This window comes from Camelus dromedarius, chromosome 1 (assembly GCF_036321535.1).
Source record: "Camelus dromedarius isolate mCamDro1 chromosome 1, mCamDro1.pat, whole genome shotgun sequence".
Taxonomy (NCBI): domain Eukaryota; kingdom Metazoa; phylum Chordata; class Mammalia; order Artiodactyla; family Camelidae; genus Camelus; species Camelus dromedarius.
Genome location: NC_087436.1, coordinates 92,044,563 through 92,064,515, shown reverse-complemented (window position 1 = coordinate 92,064,515; position 19,953 = coordinate 92,044,563). Strand labels below are relative to the sequence as shown.

General features: G+C 40.6%; 1 non-coding gene across 1 annotated transcript in view; it reads left to right on the top strand.

The window, feature by feature from the left end:
• The window catches only part of LOC105089317 (uncharacterized), a 290,748-nt gene extending 271,033 nt beyond the window's left edge, over nt 1-19,715 (top strand). The window contains exons 5-6 of the transcript XR_004131307.2: nt 8,500-8,565; nt 19,318-19,715. This is a non-coding gene — a transcript (uncharacterized LOC105089317). The remainder of the gene's footprint in view (nt 1-8,499; nt 8,566-19,317) is intronic.
• Nucleotides 19,716-19,953: the final 238 nt, after the last annotated feature.

Genomic DNA, 19,953 nt, shown 5'->3' with positions numbered 1-19,953 from the left:
CCTCCAGTGGTTAGTTCTTCACGTCCTACCAAGGGCCCAGCTGAGAGGAGCGATGGTGAGAGGAAGTCGTCGGCACAGTCTTCATCCCTCTCCCTCCTCCAGGGGTCTGGCATTCTGTCATCCAGTCACGGCAGCCTGGTCCCTTGCAGGTTTATACCTCCATCCACCAAGGTGCATTTTGATTCTTCACCTTGCTTATTTTCCTTTTAAATTAGCAGTCATGATAAGAAACCGCCCTTTGGAGTTTAATACTGCATTTACTACAAAACAGTTGAAGACATAAATACAGCAAATACCTGTTGAGTGTATATAGTGCACCACCCAGAGTGCTGGGTCCCTGAAGAAGCCGTGGACCCTGTGGTCATCACTGCGCTGGCTGTGCAGTGGGGCATGTGTGGTCTGAAAGCACCAAGGAGGGAAGGACTGATTTTTTGTCTTGGAAAGTCAAAGAAATTCATTGAGAAGGTAACATTTCAGTTGGATTTGGAAGGATGTATAGGAGTTTTACAGGAGAGTGTGGGGAGGATAGAAGAAACTTTGGGCAAAGGATGGAGCACGTGTAAAGGCATATTATCTCAAGGACCTGACATGGCCAGGAGAAGGGAAGAAATTCAGAGTACCAGGAGCATATGGTGTTACAGGGGGGCCTGGAAAGTTTGGTACAAAAAGATAGTGAAGACCTTTGTAGACCTGCTAGAGTTTAAAGATTTCATCCCAGTCACTCAAAGATATAACAAAAATATATAGAGAGAAATAAATGCAGGGAGGCAATTAAGTGAGAGGGAAGGAAGCCAGGTTGGAGCCAGCAGGAGAGATGAAAACTTACACTTGGTTCAAGATCCATTTCCGTGATGGCATTTACCTAGGGACTGTATTTTTATAGTTAAGGAAAAAGCAAGGGTTATTTATTATATCAGCCAGTTCATCTAAAATCTTATGTAAGGCATTGCACTATTTAAACTACTGTGCTAAGAAAAACTTTGTTTCAATGGAGGAGCTGGCTCAGAATCAGACAAGGCTCAAGCAGAGCTATCATTTGGAGATTTACTTAGGACATTTCCTGTGTCGTGAATTCCTATTCATTTTTTATTATATTATATCATAGTACAGATCTTTTATTGCAAGTTGATTTCCTAGTGAGATGAAGTTGTGTGTGATTAAATATAAATAAAAATAAAATACAGTACTATAGATACTATATATGTACGTACACACATCATATACAAAATGAATATATACTTTTGTGTTTGATTTTGGTTAATGAGGGCATTTTTTTTTTAGTTCCTCTGGGCCCTTCAGAGATGGGCCTCTGTTTTTAAACACTGGTTTCCCTGCAAAATTCCAGAGCCTGGATATCAGCATGTCAATAGCTAATATCTGTAGTGCAAGTAGTAAATAATTTTTGAGAGAAAATACTTGTGTTTTATTTATTCATTTATTTATTTACTTGATAATTGTGCTTGGAAACTCTTGACCTAGCAACTCTTTCCAGAGATCTAAGAGAGTGTACAAAGTCCGAGCTGGCTTATACTAATCTATTATTTTCTTCAGCTTGTTGTTAAAATAGAATGCTTTATGCTCTGGCCTGGAATCTTACTTGTACTTCCCCCAGGGTACCAAGTCATAGTATGATGCAGAATCTCATAGAGAGCTTCACTGAACTTAGCTTTTCTTATCTTGAATGAAGGAAAATGGTGACCCCTGAAGGGACATGCACATATACTATTTGGTAACCTTATTGTCTTAATTAATATCCTTCCCCCATCCTATCTCTGAACTCAGTTAACTGCCATTCTTCCTAAAGACAACAACTTAGTCACTACTTTATGGAGAGAATTTTCCATAACCTTGAATAGGTTAAATTCACCTTAGTGTATGCCTCCACAGCATCTTGTACCAATGTCTCTTTTGTAGAATTTATGACCAGTAAGTTTACATTTATGTGAGTGATCTTTTGCTTAAGACTGACCTCCTCCAAAGGTGTGAGTCTATTCATTGGTAGTACATATATGAGGAAAGATAATGTAGGCTGCCTTATCTTTGAGCAGCTTGTTACATGTAAAATAAAGTGGCTTGTTTACACGTCACAGGTCACTGCTGAGAATTTTAAGGTGGGAAGTATTGACTGAGACTAGAGCTAGTTTCATATGTTGAGGGTTAATGAACTAGGTCCTTTCTTGGCATATGGAAATAACTGAATAAAGCATGGTGCTGAGATGAAAAAAGACCTGGGATGTGCCGTGGCTTCCCAGGCACATTCTTTCTGTTTGGAGTCATTGCAGTGAAAATGCTCATTCACTTGACCTTCTTGGACCCCTGGTCAACAGAGAGCCCTACCCACAGGCTGTCCTGTTTCCCTGACTAGGTGTCATCTGTACCATCTCCCACTAATATGGTGGTGTTACATTAGTGAGCAGGCAGCATGCTGGCCCAGTGGAAAGGGTGCAGATTTTTGAGGCAGCGTGACCTGAGCTCAAGATCTCTCCAGGCCTTGCAGTGATTAACTGAAAGGCCTGGGGCTCGTTCTTTATCCTCTTCAAACTTTAGTTTCTTTTTTAAAAAATTTTCAATTTTTTTTACATTTTTTCATTGAGTTATAGTTATTTTACAATGTTGTGTCAACACTAGAAAGTGTAGAGCACAATTTTTCAGTCATACGCAAACATGTATATATTCATTGTCACATTTTTTTTGCAATGAGCTACCACAAAATCTTGTTTATATTTCCCTGTGCTATACAGTATAATCTTGTTTATCTATTCTGCATTTTAAAATCCCAGTCTGTCCCTTCCCACCCCCCGCCCCCTTGGCAACCACAGATTTATATTCTATGTCTATGAGTCTGTTTCTGTTTTGTATTTATGTTTTGTTTGTTTGTTTGTTTGTTTTAGATTCTTCATATAAGCGATCTCATATGGTATTTTTCTTTCTCTTTCTGGCTTACTTCACTTTGAATGACATTCTCCAGGAACATCCATGTTGCTGCAAATGGCGTTATGTTGTTGGTTTTTGTGGCTGAATAGTATTCCATTGTATAAATATACCACCTCTTCTTTATTCAGTCATCTGTTGATGGACATCTCGGCTGCTTCCGTGTCTTGGCTATTGTAAATAGTGCTGCTGTGAACATTGGGGCACAGGTGTCATTTTGAAGTAGGGTTCCTTCTGGACATATGCCCACGAGCGGGATTCCTGGGTCATACGGTAAGTCTATTCCTAGTCTTTTGAGGAATCTCCGTACTGTTTTCCACAGTGGCTTTCCTTGCTTCCCTCTCCCACTCAATGATTTAGATGTCTTCTTTTACAATTTTGTGTTTATTCTTTTTGTAATTCATGGCAGTTATCTCCTTTCCAGTTATGAGTTTCTCATTTTTGTAGCATCCTGCTTCTTTTCTATTTAGAGTAAACCTGTCAATATTTCTTTTAGCATGGGTTTAGTGTTGCTAAACTCTTTTAGTTTTTGCTTCTCTGTGAAGATCTTTTATCTCTCCTTCTATTCTAAAGGATAGCCTTGCTGGATAGAGTATTCTAGGCTGTATCTTTTTTTCATTCAGGACTTTGAATATATCTTGCCACTCCCTTCTGGCCTGTAGTGTTTGTGTAGAGAAATCAGCTAAGAGCCTTATGGGGGTTCCTTTGTAACTTACTCTTTCTTTTTCTCTTGCTGCCTTTAGGATCATTTCTTTATCCTTGACTCTGGCCATCTTGATTATGATATGTCTTGGTGCGGGTCTGTTTGGGTACTTCCTGTTTGGGACCCTCTGAGCCTCCTGTACTTGGATATCTGATTCCTTTAGATTCGGGAAGTTTTCAGTCATGATTTCTTCAAATACCTTTTCAATCCCCTTTGTTCTTTCTTCCCCTTCTGGAACTCCTATTATGCGTAGATTGGCATGCTTTATATTATCCCATAGGTCCCTTATATTGTTTTCATTGTTTTTTTATTTGTTTTTCTCTCAGCTGTTCTGATTGGGTGCTTTTTGTTGTCCTGTCTTCTAGGTCACTTAATCTTCCTCTGCATTATCTAGCCTGCTTTGTACAGCCTTTAGGTCAGCTCTCATCTCAGCAAATGAGTTTACTAATTCTACTTGGTTCTTCTTTATAGCTTCTATTTCATTTTTGACATATTTTATATCTTTAAACACTATTTCTTTTAGTTCCTTCAGTACTTTGATCACTCCTTTTTTGAAATCTTGATCTAGTAGGCCATCAATGTCTATTTCATTGATCATGTTTTCAAGGGATTTCTCTTGATCTTTTGATTGGGAGTGGTTCCTCTGCTTCTTCATATTGCTCATATCTCTCTGGCACTGTGGTTTAAGGAGTATCAGTTATCTAGTTCTCCTGGAGACGGTGTGCTCTTAATGATTTTATCAAGAGGTCTTTGTGTCTTCACCCTGTTTTGCAAACTCAGCTTGCTGTTTCCAGAGGCCCTCTGTTGGAGCCCTTGTCTGCGCTGCCCCCAGAGGCTGTCGGCTAGCAGATCGTGCCCCCTCCCAACACTGGGTAAGGTGCTGAGCTCTTACCTGGTGGGTGGGCGGGTCACTCCCCCTCCCGATGCCGCAGTCAGATGCTGCACTTGGGTGAGGCAAGTGGGTGGATCACGCCCCCTCCCAGCACCATGGTCAGGAGCTGTGTTCCTGCCAGGAAGTGGGGTGGCCGCCTATCCTCTCCCAGCGCCGGTCGCTCCGCTGCTCTGTGCAGCTGCCCGCTCCGCCTCGGGTCAGCGTTCCGAAGGCGGGCTCGGGGAAGACCGTGGAACGGCCCCGCCTCTGCTCCTTGCCAAATCTCAGCTCCTTGTTTGTCTTGGCGGCACAAGTTCTCTGAGGTGCCAGGGCAGAAAGCTCCTATCTGCCTTGGGCTGTAAACAAGCCTCAGTCCTGCCCAGGAGGTTGCGGAGCCCCCAGGTGCGGATCAGGTCTCGGCCCCGCCCCCGCCCCGGCGCTGCGCACAGGAGGAGATGGCCGCTGTGGCTGCACCCCGCCTCTCTTCTCAGGAGAAGTGCCAGTAATGGTGGCACAGGTCTGAGGAGACAAAGGCTACGGCACCCCTCCCCTTAGGGCACACCAGCCGCGTTGCTTTGCTTTTTTCGCAACTTATGGGGGACCGAGGTTGTTCTGCTCCGTATCCCCTCCCAGCCATGGCGCACAGCCCCCTGCAGTCCCCCAGGGCCGCCTCAGTGCAGCCGCCCCCATCCCCCGCCCTGCTCCAGCGGCCTGTCTTGGCCCCAGCTGCCGGCTTGCGTCTCGGGCTGGGTGTCATAGGGACCCTTTTTGCCCATTTAACTCAGTTCTAACAGTCAAGGGGTGCTCAGGGCAGATCTGAGCCTCAGAGGCTCCCCCTCCGTCCCGCTGGCCTCTCTGTTGGAGGGGGGGAACCCAGCTAACGAGCACCAGTCCTCCTTTGCCGCTCCCTCCCCGCGGGAACCGTCCCACACTGTTTTGCTTTTTCTTCTTTCTTTTTTCCTTTTCTCCTACCAGATTTTTGGCATCTTAGTCTTTTGAAGAGGGTGATGTTCTGTCGGAGTTTGGCAGGTGCTCTGATTGGCTGAGTAGGTCCGTAGATGTGAGTTTTGGTGTATTTGTGGGAGAGGGTGAGCTACAAGTGTCCTTCTACTCCACCATCTTGCTTCTTTCTCCAAACTTTAGTTTCTTCATTTAAAAAATTGCTGTAATATTTCTTACTTAGCACTAATGATTAAAAGGGCCAATGTCTGTAAACCACTTAACACATCACTATTATCATTATTTTCAGGATGGCATTAATTTTCAGAAGAAAAGATTCTAAATTAATTGAAAAGTATACTAGAAATATTTCCATAGGTATCTGGGCAGTCTTGGTAAACTATGACAAACAATAGAATGATTAGTTAATTTCTACTTGCATGGAATTGAATGCAGAATTATATTTAAATAGTAAGAAACTTAACATGTGACATTCTTAGCCAAATATCATCAGGAAAAGATTGTTTCCTAAGAATGTTGATATTTAAGGAAATACACTCTTTTTTTTTGTGGACACAAGGGGTTTTATTATAGGCCAAATAATCATTGGAATGCTCTTGATGGAAAACTATAGGGAATGAGATCTCTGGAATATGTAAATGCAGTGCAGACAGGTCAGGTAGAGACTTATGCTGGTGAATATCCCAGGTCTCAGGATGGGAGAAATCCAATTTTTCCCTAAAACTTGCGACTAGGCTGAGATCCCCATCCTGCTGCTGGTGCTTAAGAGTAAGGAGGACGTCATTTGACTTCCTTGTCCTCGCCAGAGGTTCTTGCTCCTGGGTTCAGCAAGGACAAGTTCAGGTGGAGGGTGGGGATGGGGAATGCTGTGTGTAAGGAGGGGGTTTTGGCTACTGTCACTGCTCCAGATGTGACACAGGGACCAGAGGGCTCCTCTCACCAGCTACAGGTGGAGCTGTGGGTGGAGCCACGTTAACTAGCTGCAGTGAGAAGGATGGAGATGCTCAGCTCCCAGGTTTTCTCTGTTACAGAGCAGAGTCCCCCCCCCCCCACTTAAGTGCTTGGTACACCAGCTGTGCACTAGACCCCCACGTGTCTTCAAGGGAAGTGATTCTCCTGCCTTTAGGCGCATTGCTTGATGTGAGCAGAGCCTGAGTTTCTTCTGAAACATGGAATCTGCTCCCACAGTAGTGATGGTGCTGGAATGATCTGGCAGAGGCAGAGCAGATTTCACGTATTTAAGAAGGGTAATGAGACTGTCCTTTCCTGGCCTATGTGTGGTATTCTAAACAGCGAACCGAGGCACCTGCTAAGATAAGAAGTTTGCTGGGGAGCTGATGAGTGATAGCTGCTCTGGTACGTTCATATTCTTTGGAGTCTCAGGGTACATTTTCTTTCATTGAAAAAAAATGTGTCACATATTCTCCTTACTGCTTAGTTCACGTACCAAATTCCCCAGAGGCTTTTCCCATTTTAGCTTAGCTAACTCTTAAAAGAAGTAGAATGTAGCAAAAGTAAAATATTGCCAATTATTACTATGTTTTAAGTTTTAATGTTTTGTTTTGTTTTTGTGTTTTCTTTGCTTTGTTCTCATCACTCTAAGTGGGTCGTGTCTATATTCCTGGCAAAGCCACCGACAAATAAAAGAATATAATCTGCCTGTTTGGGCTACACACGTTCCCTGTATCCCTGTGTATTCATCTATCACTGTTTTTAATACAGCAAGTTGACGACCTCAATGGTGATTAAGATGATGTGTGTTATATAAAATAAGCTGAAGTCAATGAAACCCAGAACGAAAGGCTCCTGAACATCCCACCAGAATTGCCCACCCTGTCTTTAGCAACCTCACCCAAACTTCAAGCTCCAGGACAAATGTCTCCAGCCTCAGAAAGTCTTCTCTGCCCTCCATAAACACATCTTTTTTTTTTCTCCATGCTGTGATCTGGCTCATCCTTTTCCTGCACCACTCATTTGGCAGTTATTTCCCATTCTACATTGTGGATTCCTTGGTTGTGTGCTTAGAAAAAAATACATTGTAACCTCCTAATGCTCAGGACATTTTATTTTTTTAATAAAATAAAATTTTATTTCCACCCTTCCCAGCACAAATTGGAACCCAAAATGTATGTTTTGTGTGATGATGTTTCTCCCTGTCTTGTTGATTAGTTGAGCACCTATTCTGTGCCGGGGATATGATGTGAGAAAGACACAGGTGATCTCCGCCTCTGACTGGAAGTAACTTCTTCCTTCTTCCCCTTTTACACTTGCATGTTGGGAAGTAGAGTGGGGGGATATAAGAAGAGGCTGGAAAGGAAAGAAAAGTGGGGTAGTTGAAAGAAACACGATGAGCGTTGGAAAGCACATACATTGTCCCCGTTCTCATTTCCACAGTAAAGTTTTAAAAGTTGAAAACACTGGCTCTGGAGTAAGTCCCTGCCTGGGTTCACATACCCACTCTGCTTTCTCTCTGGGTGACCACCTTGGAATTGTTACTTAACCTCACTGAGGCTCAAGTTCTACCTTTAAGAGTCCACAACATCAAATTAGATGAGGTTGGGTGCCTAGCTCACAATACCTGTTTAATTACTGTGAATGGGTATTAGTATTATTATGATTATTATTAGCAGCTGTTATCTTTACAGCATGTCCAGGGTTTCTTGGAATAGTGGGGAAGCAGCCCCGGCTGGGAATTTGCTCAGAGGCTTCCTTTCCCCGGTGGCTGGCTTAGGCTCCCTGAAAAAGTCTGAAGGGTGTGCTGGAACCTTCCATCTCATCTGACAGCTATGGGCTTCCCAGCTCACCTCCTGCTGGCAGCCGTCCTCTTGACCACAGTTAGCCTTACTAGATGGGAGAATATTCGAAAGAAAGCAATGTCATCTCCTCTTTGACCTCCTGGTTCAAAGTTTACTTAGATCTGAAGGGAAAAATCCTGTTCAGTATTTTGTGGGTTAAACTTTCTTGGCTAGAACTTTGTTTTCCCAGATACTAACGAAATGGATTTTCTTTCTCCCCTACCCTCTCTTGTTAATAGGGTGCTGAGAAAATTTTGTCAATGAATGAATCAGGAGAACTGCAAGACCTCTTAACCAAAATTGAGGTAATTGTGCTTTTAGCAACTTATTTTTAGTAATCAAAATGTTCAACACATTCTGATGATAATTGAGTTTCCCTAATTGAATTTTTCCATGCGTGTTCTTAGAAATATGTAACAAGATACGTGTAGCAGCTTTAATTTGCTATCACCTGCCAGTAGGTTTGCTCCAGCTCCAGTGGCTTTAGTGCTAGTGTGTAACAACCTCGTAGTATTAGGTGGGAACTCCAGGCAGCTTTATCAGAGCCCAATTCTCTGTAACAGAGATGCTGATGAGGTACTTCAAGTCAGGCCATTGTCTTGAAGCACATACACAAATTTTCATTTAAATTATTTCATTTTCCCCATGGCCCAACTCATTATTTCTGAAGATTACAGAAAAATTGATTTCTCCCAAGGTGCACCTTTTAATTTTGTTCCTATACTTATAATGACAACATCTGAGAAATACTTATTTAAATATAGCATATGTCAAATCAGAATGCAATGAGGAAGCCCTTAATACCTCTCTGCTCAACTATTTTATCAGCCTATTTCTCTCTATGTGTAGGATAAAATATATATATTTTATAGTCTGAACTAGGACACCTTGAGGGTGAAAAGGGTGCATGGATAATTATTCTGGGACAACAAACATGAACCAAGATGTTCCCCGGTGAACTACGCAAGGTGGTTATGTGGTGTCTGTGTGCCACGACCAGCTCTTTTTGGTCCAGTTTCCTTTGCTGACCTTGTTTCTGATTCTCTCCCACTCCTTCCACTCTGTGGTTTATTCCTGCCCTTCCTTTGTGCAAGCTGCTCTGTCTGCCTAGCCTGCCCCTGTTCCAGTTCCTCATTTCCTCCTACCAGCTTCAGGGCCCACCTGTAGTAACACCTCTTCCCCACATTATTCCTGATCGCTCCCAACTTTGAATTCCTGTATCTCTCTTTTTCTTGGGTGCTTATCAAAGTCTTTTAATTTTTGTATTACTTTCCTTTGGACATTTGGTTTATGCCCCAAATGAACTCTATGCTCCTTGGTTTTAGGAATCATGTTTTATTCATATTGTAGTCTTGCCCAGAAGGACAAACACAATGAGAGTGTGTACTTGATAACCTAAAACTCCTTTTGGCAATAACATCTGTATAGATGGGGTCCCTGTACTTTTGTCCCTTTACTCCAACTCCATGAAGCTATCAATTTGGGTTAATATGTATCTTTTTAAGTCATTTAACTTGGTTCATATGTATTCTATTCTCTGCACATTTTTATATATTTATACAAATAATGTTACACAATATACCTAATGGTGTTTCAAACTATTTTCTCTAGGCACTTGTGTTTAAGAGCCATCTATGTTGCTATGTGAACATTGAATCCATTTCTTGTATCTGCTGCATACTTCTCTATGATGGCGCTGTTGAATAGAACTTTCTTTGATGGTGGAAATGTTTTATATCTGTCCTAACCAAAATAGTAGTCACTGGCTGCATGTGGCTATTGAGCACTTAAAGTGTGGCTAATGTGACTGAAGAACTGAATTTTTAATTTTGTTTAATTTTACTTGATTTAAATTTAAATTCAAATAACCATGTCTGGCTAATGGCTCCTGTTTTGGACAGAGCAGCTCCGTGAAGCCCACCCACTATTTTTTATCTACCCACCTTCCCCAGATGCCTTCCAATTCCTCTCTCAAACAAACAATGCTGTAAGGAACAGCCTTGAACATGTTCCTTTGTGGATTTCTCTGAGAGTAGAAATTGCTGGATAACAGCTTATGTACCTCCTGAGCTCTTCAGGTAGTGCCAGATGGCTCTCCATTATAGTTGTACGGTTATGAACACTCCCTCCTGAAGAGAAAGGGATGTCATGTGTTCCCACATTCTTGACAATATTTTACATTGTTCTCTAATTTCTGCCAGGGTAGAAGGTATAGAGGTACATTGCCTTATCATTTTATGTTTTTCTGATTACCATTGGGTTTGGGCATTTCAGTGTATGCTTTTTAAATTTTCACATTTCTTCTTCTTTAAGATGTGTATTCTCATCCTTGCCCATTAAACGCCTTGGAATTGTCTTTTTGTTGTTGTTGATGATGATTTTTAGAAGATCCTTCTATACTCTGGGTATTAACTTTTTGTTGATTTTAGCCATTGTCAGTATTTCCTTCTCTCTCTTCAGTTTCTTTCATGGTGTCCTTCATCCAACAGAAATCCTCTGATATAATCAAATCCACCACTTTTCCTTATGCTTTGTGCTTCTGAGTTTTATTTATGAAGTATCCTTCTGTCTTAAGGTCACAGAGATATTATACTACATTTTCTTCTATTAAGTTTATAATTTTCACATCTGGTTCTTTTGTTCATGTAGAATCCATTTCTATTATCTTATGTACGGTGAATTAGCTTCAACATCATCAATTAAATAATCTATTATTTCCTATTGCTTGTTATTTCCAATTTCATATTATAGGAAATCTCCATATCTACTTGGGTCTTTTAGCTTTCTAATCATTCCATCAATGTATTTGTTTTGTGTTGTACCTGGTATCATACTGTTTTTATTTCTATGGTTTAATAGTATCTTTTAGAGTCTTATACAGTGAATGTCCCTCATTACTCTTCTTTTTAAAGATTGATGACTGATTTAGCTATACATGGACTTTATTTTTGAATCTATAATTCCTCAATTCTGCAACTTGATTAACACCACCATGCTATATATTAACATAACCTCTCTCTTTTCCTCATCTCAAAGAGTTTTGGAAAGGAGATTATATTCTCTTCATTAAGTCTGTCTCAATTCTACAGATGACATAAATAAGCCACAAACATTTAAGACTGTTCTTAATGTTGAAAAGAATGGTATGATACTGGCTTCTACCATTAGTAGGAATTGGAAGGTGCTATAACTCTGTTGGACTGCTTTGCCCATACAACAAAACTAGAGAATTTGCAGCCGTCCAAAAAAGCCCTACTCTGCCTGTGAGGGTGCTGGGGTTTAAAGCAAGTCAACCCAGGCAAAGGTATTAGCCCTGGAGAAGCAGTTGGAAGAACCAAGAAAGTGGAAAAGACAAGATTCAGATCCAAAACTCATTCTTGGCTTTTGGCAATGAAGCAGGGTTAAGTATTCCTGAGGCAGGAAACACTGGAGTCTTTACTAAATGAAAAGTAATATTCTTGGCATTGTATGTATTAAGTTATTGAAACCTTGCAATAATTCTCCAAGATGTGTTCTGTTATTACTCTTGCTTTACCGATAAGGGAATGGAGGCAGAGAATTAATTCATTTGCTCAAGACCTTACAGAGAGTGTTTGATTCATGGTTCTAGTCAGTCTACTCCATGATCTTAACCACGAATCTATGCTGCTGTCACTCTCAAATTAACTGATGTAGGTATCTGGGAAATTTGATCATACGTGGCAGAAACCAAGACCCAGGTGAGGTGTTTACTGGGAGGTAGAGAGAGTACTAGGACCAGGGAACAAACTGGATTTTAACACTTGGCTCTTATACTAGTAGTGGCATCATGGAAGATGGGTAAATTGACAATAACTTCAGAGAGAAACCAGACAGCTCCTACCAAAATCTAATTTGCTGTTACTTGGGTGCTGCCTCCTAGACTTTAACTGCCCTGGTCTTTGTAATTCAAGCCCCAGTTTTCAGCAGTTATAATGGAGAGGGAAGAGGCTTAGCAGTTACAATTAAGTTATCAGACATGGTATCAGCAAATCATTTCAAGTTCTCTGGCCCAAGAATTCTACTACACATCCCACACAAGTGAAAGCTGCTCTGGGAAGCTGAGTGGGCCTGGCTCACTGATGAAGATTGTCAGTGGCCTCAACATCAGGAGGCAGCAGAAGCTGGTGAAATATGGCAGTAGCTGGTATGAGACTTGGGTGCAACAAGGCTAGCTGCACCGGTGGGGATTCTGCTCCTGAAGCAGTTTGCCAGGGATCCTCCCAATAAAGTATGAGCTCCATGTGGACCCAGATTCTCGTCTGTTTTGTTCTGTTCTTCACCTCTAGAGCCTAGGATAGGAACTGGGAAATCATGGGCACCTAATAAACATTCGTGGAGTGAGTAGATGAATGAATCTTCTTTCATCCCATGTGTTTTTTTTTTTTTTTTTTGAGAAGGCAAAGCAGTTACTTGATGAAAAAGAAGAGAAAAGGAATTATTTTATGCAAGAGAATGCTTGAATGAAAAGAGTGAATAAAAACACCATTTGGGGGTAAATTTTATTTATTTATGTATTTATTCACATTACTAAGCAAGCTAAAGAGCAAAAGCGAAGAGGTGTCTAAAGATTCCCCCCAGACAATAACCAAGATGGCAGCTGATCCTGCTGATGCCCACACAGAGACCAGACGCACCCTGAGATATATTAGAAATGTATTGGCAGGTACTGGATTAAAGATCTCAGATGGTAGAGAAACTCTAAGTAAGCTTTGGATTTGCTATTTTTTTAAAACATAAGCAAACATTTTGTTGTCATTGCTAGTGAGGTTACCAACATAGTGTCCAGTTTCTGTAATTTTTTTCTTTTAAAGTCTGATTTGTTTTTCATGAAGAACAGGGGTAAGATTTCCAGCTTCACGCTGAGGATGCTGGCCATGGCTCTGGCTGTCTGAGCAGGGCACTGGAGCTATCAGAGACTGTCCTGACCCTCCCTAGAGAGCACCACTGAAGGTGATGTTCCTTCTCCGTGGGGTGTGTGGCCACGGCACGTTCAGAGACTACAGCAGCAGAGTACCACCTACTCACCTGGGAAATCAGGCCATGCTGCCTCTCTCTGAAATTGGAACATCTTTTTAAGTAAGATTGTGGCAGTATTCCCGCTGGGTCAGTACTCAGACTCATCCATCAGACTTACACACACTTAGGAATATAAGCAACACATTTCCTCTGGGTCAGCATTTTGTTCAGGGGCTTCTTTCCCAACTCTATGAATTGAGGATGCTAGAAATCCTAATTATCAGGAAACAGTGCTTATTAACAGCTTGGTCAGACAGAGAGGTGTTTATTAGGCACTTAATGAGAATTTGCTGAATTAAATTGTTGAATACAGTTTAAAACAAAATACATAGAGGTGAATCTTCCAGAGGTGGGATTATATGCCAAGTGTGTAGTCTTTGACAATCTGCTCCACCAAGTAGGTCTGCCTCACAGACAATCTAGACGATGGGGTTTATGGTCACAGAGACTCAGATACGTTGCTTCCTGTTTGGCAGAATACTTAAGAGACTTTGTAGCTCTTCTAAAGTAAGATTGGATGATCTGCGGTTAAAAATAAGAAGTGCAATCATTTCTTGATCTTGAAGAAGACTCTGAAGACTCTTGATCTTAGCATCCTCGTTCTATGGTAGATAACAGCAAAAACTCTTTATATTGATGACATTTGAATTTGTGATACAAAGGAAATCCATTGGACAGTAATTCATGAACTCCACCCTTGTTCCCTCATCCCCTTGATCCTCCATTAGAGACACAGGAATTCTTGTGTGCTTCATTTCAATGACTGCAGTATGGAGTGGCCTTTCCAAAGATCACAAATCAGTTTTCTAAAATAAAATTAATATATAAATACTAAAAGCAACATTGTCATTTTTAAAGGGACCCACAAACAGACCAAGGCCATCCTAAAATAATGTCGTCAGAATCTCTACAATGCTATGAGGTCTGCTTTGCACTTGAAGAGTTGTTGAGAAGATTTGATGAGTTAACTCATGTAAAGTGAATAAAGCATTGCCTGGTACATAGTAGCCACTTAATATGATTGTTAGTCATTATTTCAGTAATAAATCTTTATTTTTAGCTGAGAGGAAATAAAGAGAACAAGGAAGTCTCTGGTGTACTGCTATATCTTCTATGCCTCGCACAGTGCCTGGTAATGTGGATATATTTTTGGAATAAACCCACTATATATTTATTTTTTAAAAGTCCCTTGCAATCTACCTCAATAAAGTCAATAAAATAAACAGACAAAAAAGTGCTTCACCAAACATATATGAACAGAAACAGGTAAAAGAGGATGCTTTCTTACTCCTTTTTTCTTGAACTCCACCCCAAAAGGACTGCCTCTGCCCAAACCACTCTTCAGACGAGGGACATTCCATAGATTCAGTACTTTCTAGGGTGCTATTTTCAACCAAGTCCGCATGGGTTCTGGCTTTACTGGACACCAGGACACTGAATAGCTACCCTAGATTTCTTTTTTTTTTTTATTTTAAGTTTTTGAGGGGAGGGGAGGTAATTCATTTTATTTATTTATTTACTTTTAATGGATGTACTGGGGGTTGAACCCAGGATCTCTTCCACTGAGATATAACTTACCCCTCTACCCTAGATTTCTAAATTGTTGAAGGTCACAGTTTCTGTAGTCACCCTCTTCACTGAAAGTGGAAATCTGTTTTGTTGCTACTAATAATGGTTATCGTTAACTTCAGTTATTATTCCTTCCTCCAACCTAGAACACTGTCCAGGTTTGGGGAATTTCCTAGCTCTTTTTCCATCTTGCACTGAGGACAAAACTGTCTACTGAGCAATAAGACTTAAGACAAAGGAGCATCTCACGTAAGCCAGATCTTTCTCCTTGTTGGAACTCTTTTAAATTGGAACCAGAGTTCCAGTATAACAAAAGCACGCTCTGAAGGAGATGGCTAGGAGTGGCTGAGTTATCTACTGTTACTAGAAGAACAAGTAGAATAGGTTGTACTGGATGATGTAACAGGAATAGGATTCCTGGAGGCTGGTGGAGCACTGGGGGAGCCTTGGTGGGTGCCCTCGAGACCCACTCCACCCCCACCCCGACTTCTGCATCAGTCACAGCATTCATCCTTTTAACTGTTTTGCATTTGGGGAATCCCATGTAATATATTATTTGGGGAAAAAATGGATGTAAGTAAAGGTTGAAAACTACCGTTAAAGAGGAAAGAACATAGATTTTGCTCCAATTTCCAAATTTGAAATTCTCTGGTGACCTGAACATTTCTTTTATTCATTAAGAGCCTTTATTGCATCACTTGTGAAATGAGGTAGTCTCTACTACATCAGGTTGGTGTGAGAATTGGGTATAGACTGTAAGGCTGTGTAAGCCATCTTTTTCTTCTCCCAGGTTTATGGCTGACACAGCTAATTTCTCTTAAGAATGGAAGTGGCCTCCGAATCTTTCCAAAACACCAGAATTCACATGGGAATTGAAACACACTTACTCTCCCTCTCTTACAGTGGCAAGACCTTAAACCATAAGGCTAAGAATAGAAGTGTTTAAATAAAGTGACTATATGGATGGTAGAAAACAGTTGTGTCATGTGACCACAGCAATTTAGCTTGAGGCAGCAGTCAATAAAAGTCCCTCTAAGTAAGGATTTGTCAATGAAATAGTGACTAATAAAAACTAACCTTTTTGAGTGGCCAATATGTGCCAGGCAGTGTTCACAAATTAACTTATTAAATTGTCTCTACAACCCTTTAAGTAAAAGACAGTTCTCATCATAGCATTGCATAGATTCTGATGACACTATTTTAGGATGACCTTGGTCTATTTGTGATTCCCTTTAAAAATGACAATGTTGTTTTCAGTATTTATACATTAACTTTATTTTAGGAAATTTATTTATTCTGAATTGTGGGCAAGCTACTAGGAAATGATAAAGTCATCAGACAGATTTAACATTTGATATTTTGGCCCTTTGAAAGTAATCTTTGTAAGTCACATTGCAGGCCCATGATATAAAGTAATGTTACTGAACCAAACTTGGTTCCGCTCACCCACCAATCTGCTGACACTGGGTTGTGACGAAGGAAAGTATAGCATTTATTACAGGGTGCTGAGCAAGGAGAATGGGGAGCTTATGCTCAAAAGACTTGAACTCCCCTGTGGCTTTCAGGGACGGTTTTTGAAGACAAAGTGAGAGAGAAGGTCATAAGGTGGCTGATCAGCTCATGGACATTCTTCTGATTGGCTGGTGGTGAGGTAATAGAGTGGTATTTCAGGAGTTAACCTTCTGGTTCCAACCAGTCCAGGGTCTACGTGCTGGTGGTCGGCATGCAGTGAACTTCTTCCACCTGGTGAGGGTCTTAGTCTCTGCCAAAACAACGCAATGATACAGCTCAGGATTTTATCTACAGCCCTTGAGGAGGAGCTAAAGGTCCCTGAGTTTATTTTATGGCTAAAGTATTATTATTTTGTCTTGCTTGACTGTTTTCCTTTGTTTCTGCATTTTCTCACTTCTCTGATTAAATTTGCTCTTTAGAATTCAGGGAAGGCCTAGGGGTCTAAATCTTTTCTATAAACAGGAGGTGGAGGACACACTGAGGATGGGGGAGTCTGTCCTCAGGAAGGCCCTGTAGGGTCCTGCTCGGCTTCAGTAATTTTTAATTTCATTGCATCATCATTTGGAATTCCCTGGGTTAAGGGCCTGGCGTCTGGAGTGAGTGGCATAGCGAGGCAGTGAGTGTAGGAAGCTTCCTTAGCCCTCACATTCATTCTGGCTTTGTTGTTCTTTGTTTGCCATTGCAAATATGTTTATGGAGAACATATGCTATTCAAGAATTTGAAAACATTGAAACATTATACTGGGTGTAAAGATACTGAAATGATTTATACTGGTTGGTAAATAGTTGCTACCCCAAGACTCTCAAGCATCTCTCCTCTTCCCTGACTGCAACTCCCCTATAAGGGTTGCCAGATAAAATATAGGATGCCCACTTACATTTAAACTTCAGGTAAATCATGAGTAATCTTTTTAGTGTAAGCATGTCTCATGAAATACTTGGTACATACTTATATAAAAATTTATCTGTGATCTATCTGAAACTCAAATTAACCGGGCAACTCATTTTTTTAATTGCAGAATTTGACAATTACACTCTGCTTGGTACCCAGGTCTATTTATAATCCAGCACTGATGACTGAAGTCCTGGACTTCACTGTAAGTCCTTTTTCCAGGCCTTAAGCAGCCCAGCATCTGTTCTGACTAGTTGGTATTCTTTTTGTACAAATCATTAAATATTTGGAACATAACCTCTGGCATGGCTCTGATGCATGTCAAGGGTATATATCTGCCTTATCATATTCTTTCTAAAATTTGATAAGAATACCATTACTTATTAAATCTCTTATATTTTGCTTTTAGACTATACTTTTTCTATTGCTTTTATTGTTTTTACCCAAAGTTATTTTTCCTACAGACATTTTGATATAATGCAAAATTGTTAAGCCCAGTACATCATTTTTGGGTCAAGTTCTTGTACAAAGAAATGACAAAAAAACCCATCTACAGAGAAACTAAATTGCTACATATGACCTAGATCTAACTTTTTGGAAGAGCTTTGAATCAACAAACGTGACAATGTTCTTTGTGTCATTCAGATTGGCAGCCACTACTTTCCATCAAAGTAATTCTGTGCCACTCAAAATGAGTTGTGACATGGATTTTGCACTCTTGATATAACAACTAAGTCAAACTGTAATTGTAAGTGAATCTTGCTACATACAGAATATACATATCTGAAAAGTGGTCTGGGAATATATAAATTATAAGGCAATCATACAGGGTACTAATTACGATAAAATTATAGTTGTTTCCTGGGGAAAAGTTTCTTGCTGGGGAAATGGTGGGTTAAAACTGGTTAATCAGTTTCCTTTTCAGCTGGATTTTTTGAAGACTTTAGTAAGTATGATTGTGAACCTCGAGAGAAAAGTTGTACGTATGTCTAAGCATGAAAGATACGTTTGAGTGTGCTTGTGTGTGTATATGTTTGTGTGTGTGTGCACGTAGCTACATTTCTCAAACTTATTTTAGCAATTATTCTTGTCACAGACAGGACTGCAAACATTACTGCAAATTCCTATTTTGCAAGTCAAAAACTCGATATTAATTCATATTCTCTTTGTATTCATTCCGTAATGGCTCCTAATTTCCCCCCAGCAGATGGTTTGGGTGGACTCCATCAAAGGTCACATGCTCAAAAAATTAAATAGAAATGTGTATGGATACTTTTCAAAATATCCTTAACATACTTTTTAGTTAATTTCATTATACTATAATGGGTAATTTATGTTTACATGAGGTAGAAAGGCTGATAGCTTTTATGGGAAGTTTTACAGACTTGGATAAATGTCTTAAGATGTCTATGAGTGTTTCTTTAAATATAAAATGAGGACAATGATGCTTGAGTTAGCTGCTTTACAGAAGAAGGTGTTGGTATGTGTGCAGAGTAGGATGAGGGAAGATTCTACATAGTAATGCATTTGAAATTGCTCTTTTAAAAAACAAAGCGTTATTCACATGTGTGATATGATGATGAATCTTCCATTGACAGTGGCCCCTCCACACTCCAGCTTTCTGTTTTCTGATTTTCCAGACTCACTATTAGTGATCTTATGCTGTAAACAAAGACACAAAACTATGAAGAGAAGCTAAGGGGAGAGTTACAGTATTTTTCCTTTAATACAAATCAAGTCTCCTGAATTGTTTGGCTCCCAAATGTGGGTTTTCAGAAGATGGATTTCTTGAAGTATATGCCCTTTACCCTAATATACCAGCCTTTCCAAACCGGGCTCATGCTTTTGATGGCCACCAATGAGATAAGAAAGGGAACTTCAGCTAGCCTTTCCCTTGGCTGTATCGCACACTCATGGTAGGTGATTTCAAGTCCGGTGTGCCAGTACCGTTGTGTGACCATCCCCAGGACAGAGAGATGGGAGGGCTGAGTGAGCCGTCAAGCTAACACATTTTCTACCCTCTCTTGTCCCCCTGCCACCTATACAGAGGGTACAGCATCCACATGAGTGTCCCTCCTGTGGCGGCTTCGGCTTCCTTCCATGCGCCGTCTGCCACGGGAGCAAGATGTCAGTGTTTCGAAACTGCTTTACAGACTCTTTCAAGGCCCTGAAGTGCACGGCTTGCAACGAGAATGGCCTTCAGCGCTGTAAGAGCTGCGCTGGTTAGACAGAGCCGCCACGCAGGCGTGCCTCGTTTCATCGAATGACAGCAATAATGTGATTTGTACTTTTTTTTTAAATGGTTCTGTTTCTGGATTAATCAATAAACTTTGTTTATTATAATTTCCTCTGGAATTTTTGCTGTGACCACTTTCATTGATTTATTAAATAAATGTTTATTCAGCAGGTACAATGTGCCAAGCCCTGTGCCAGGCCCTGGTTTCTAACTGGAATTAATGGAGGGCCCAATAAAATTCCAAGATATCCCCAGTATGGTTCCCTAAATAAGTGTTTGATTTTCTAAAGAAAATATAAAATATAGCTAATGGTGTCTATTATGATGCCACACTATTGTCTAGGGAAGAGTGTGCTGCTTGGTGGGAAGACAAGTTATCTTACTTAGTAAATTTTTTTAAAGCTGTAAAATCATCTTGGAGCTGATGATATTAATGAAAAATCATTG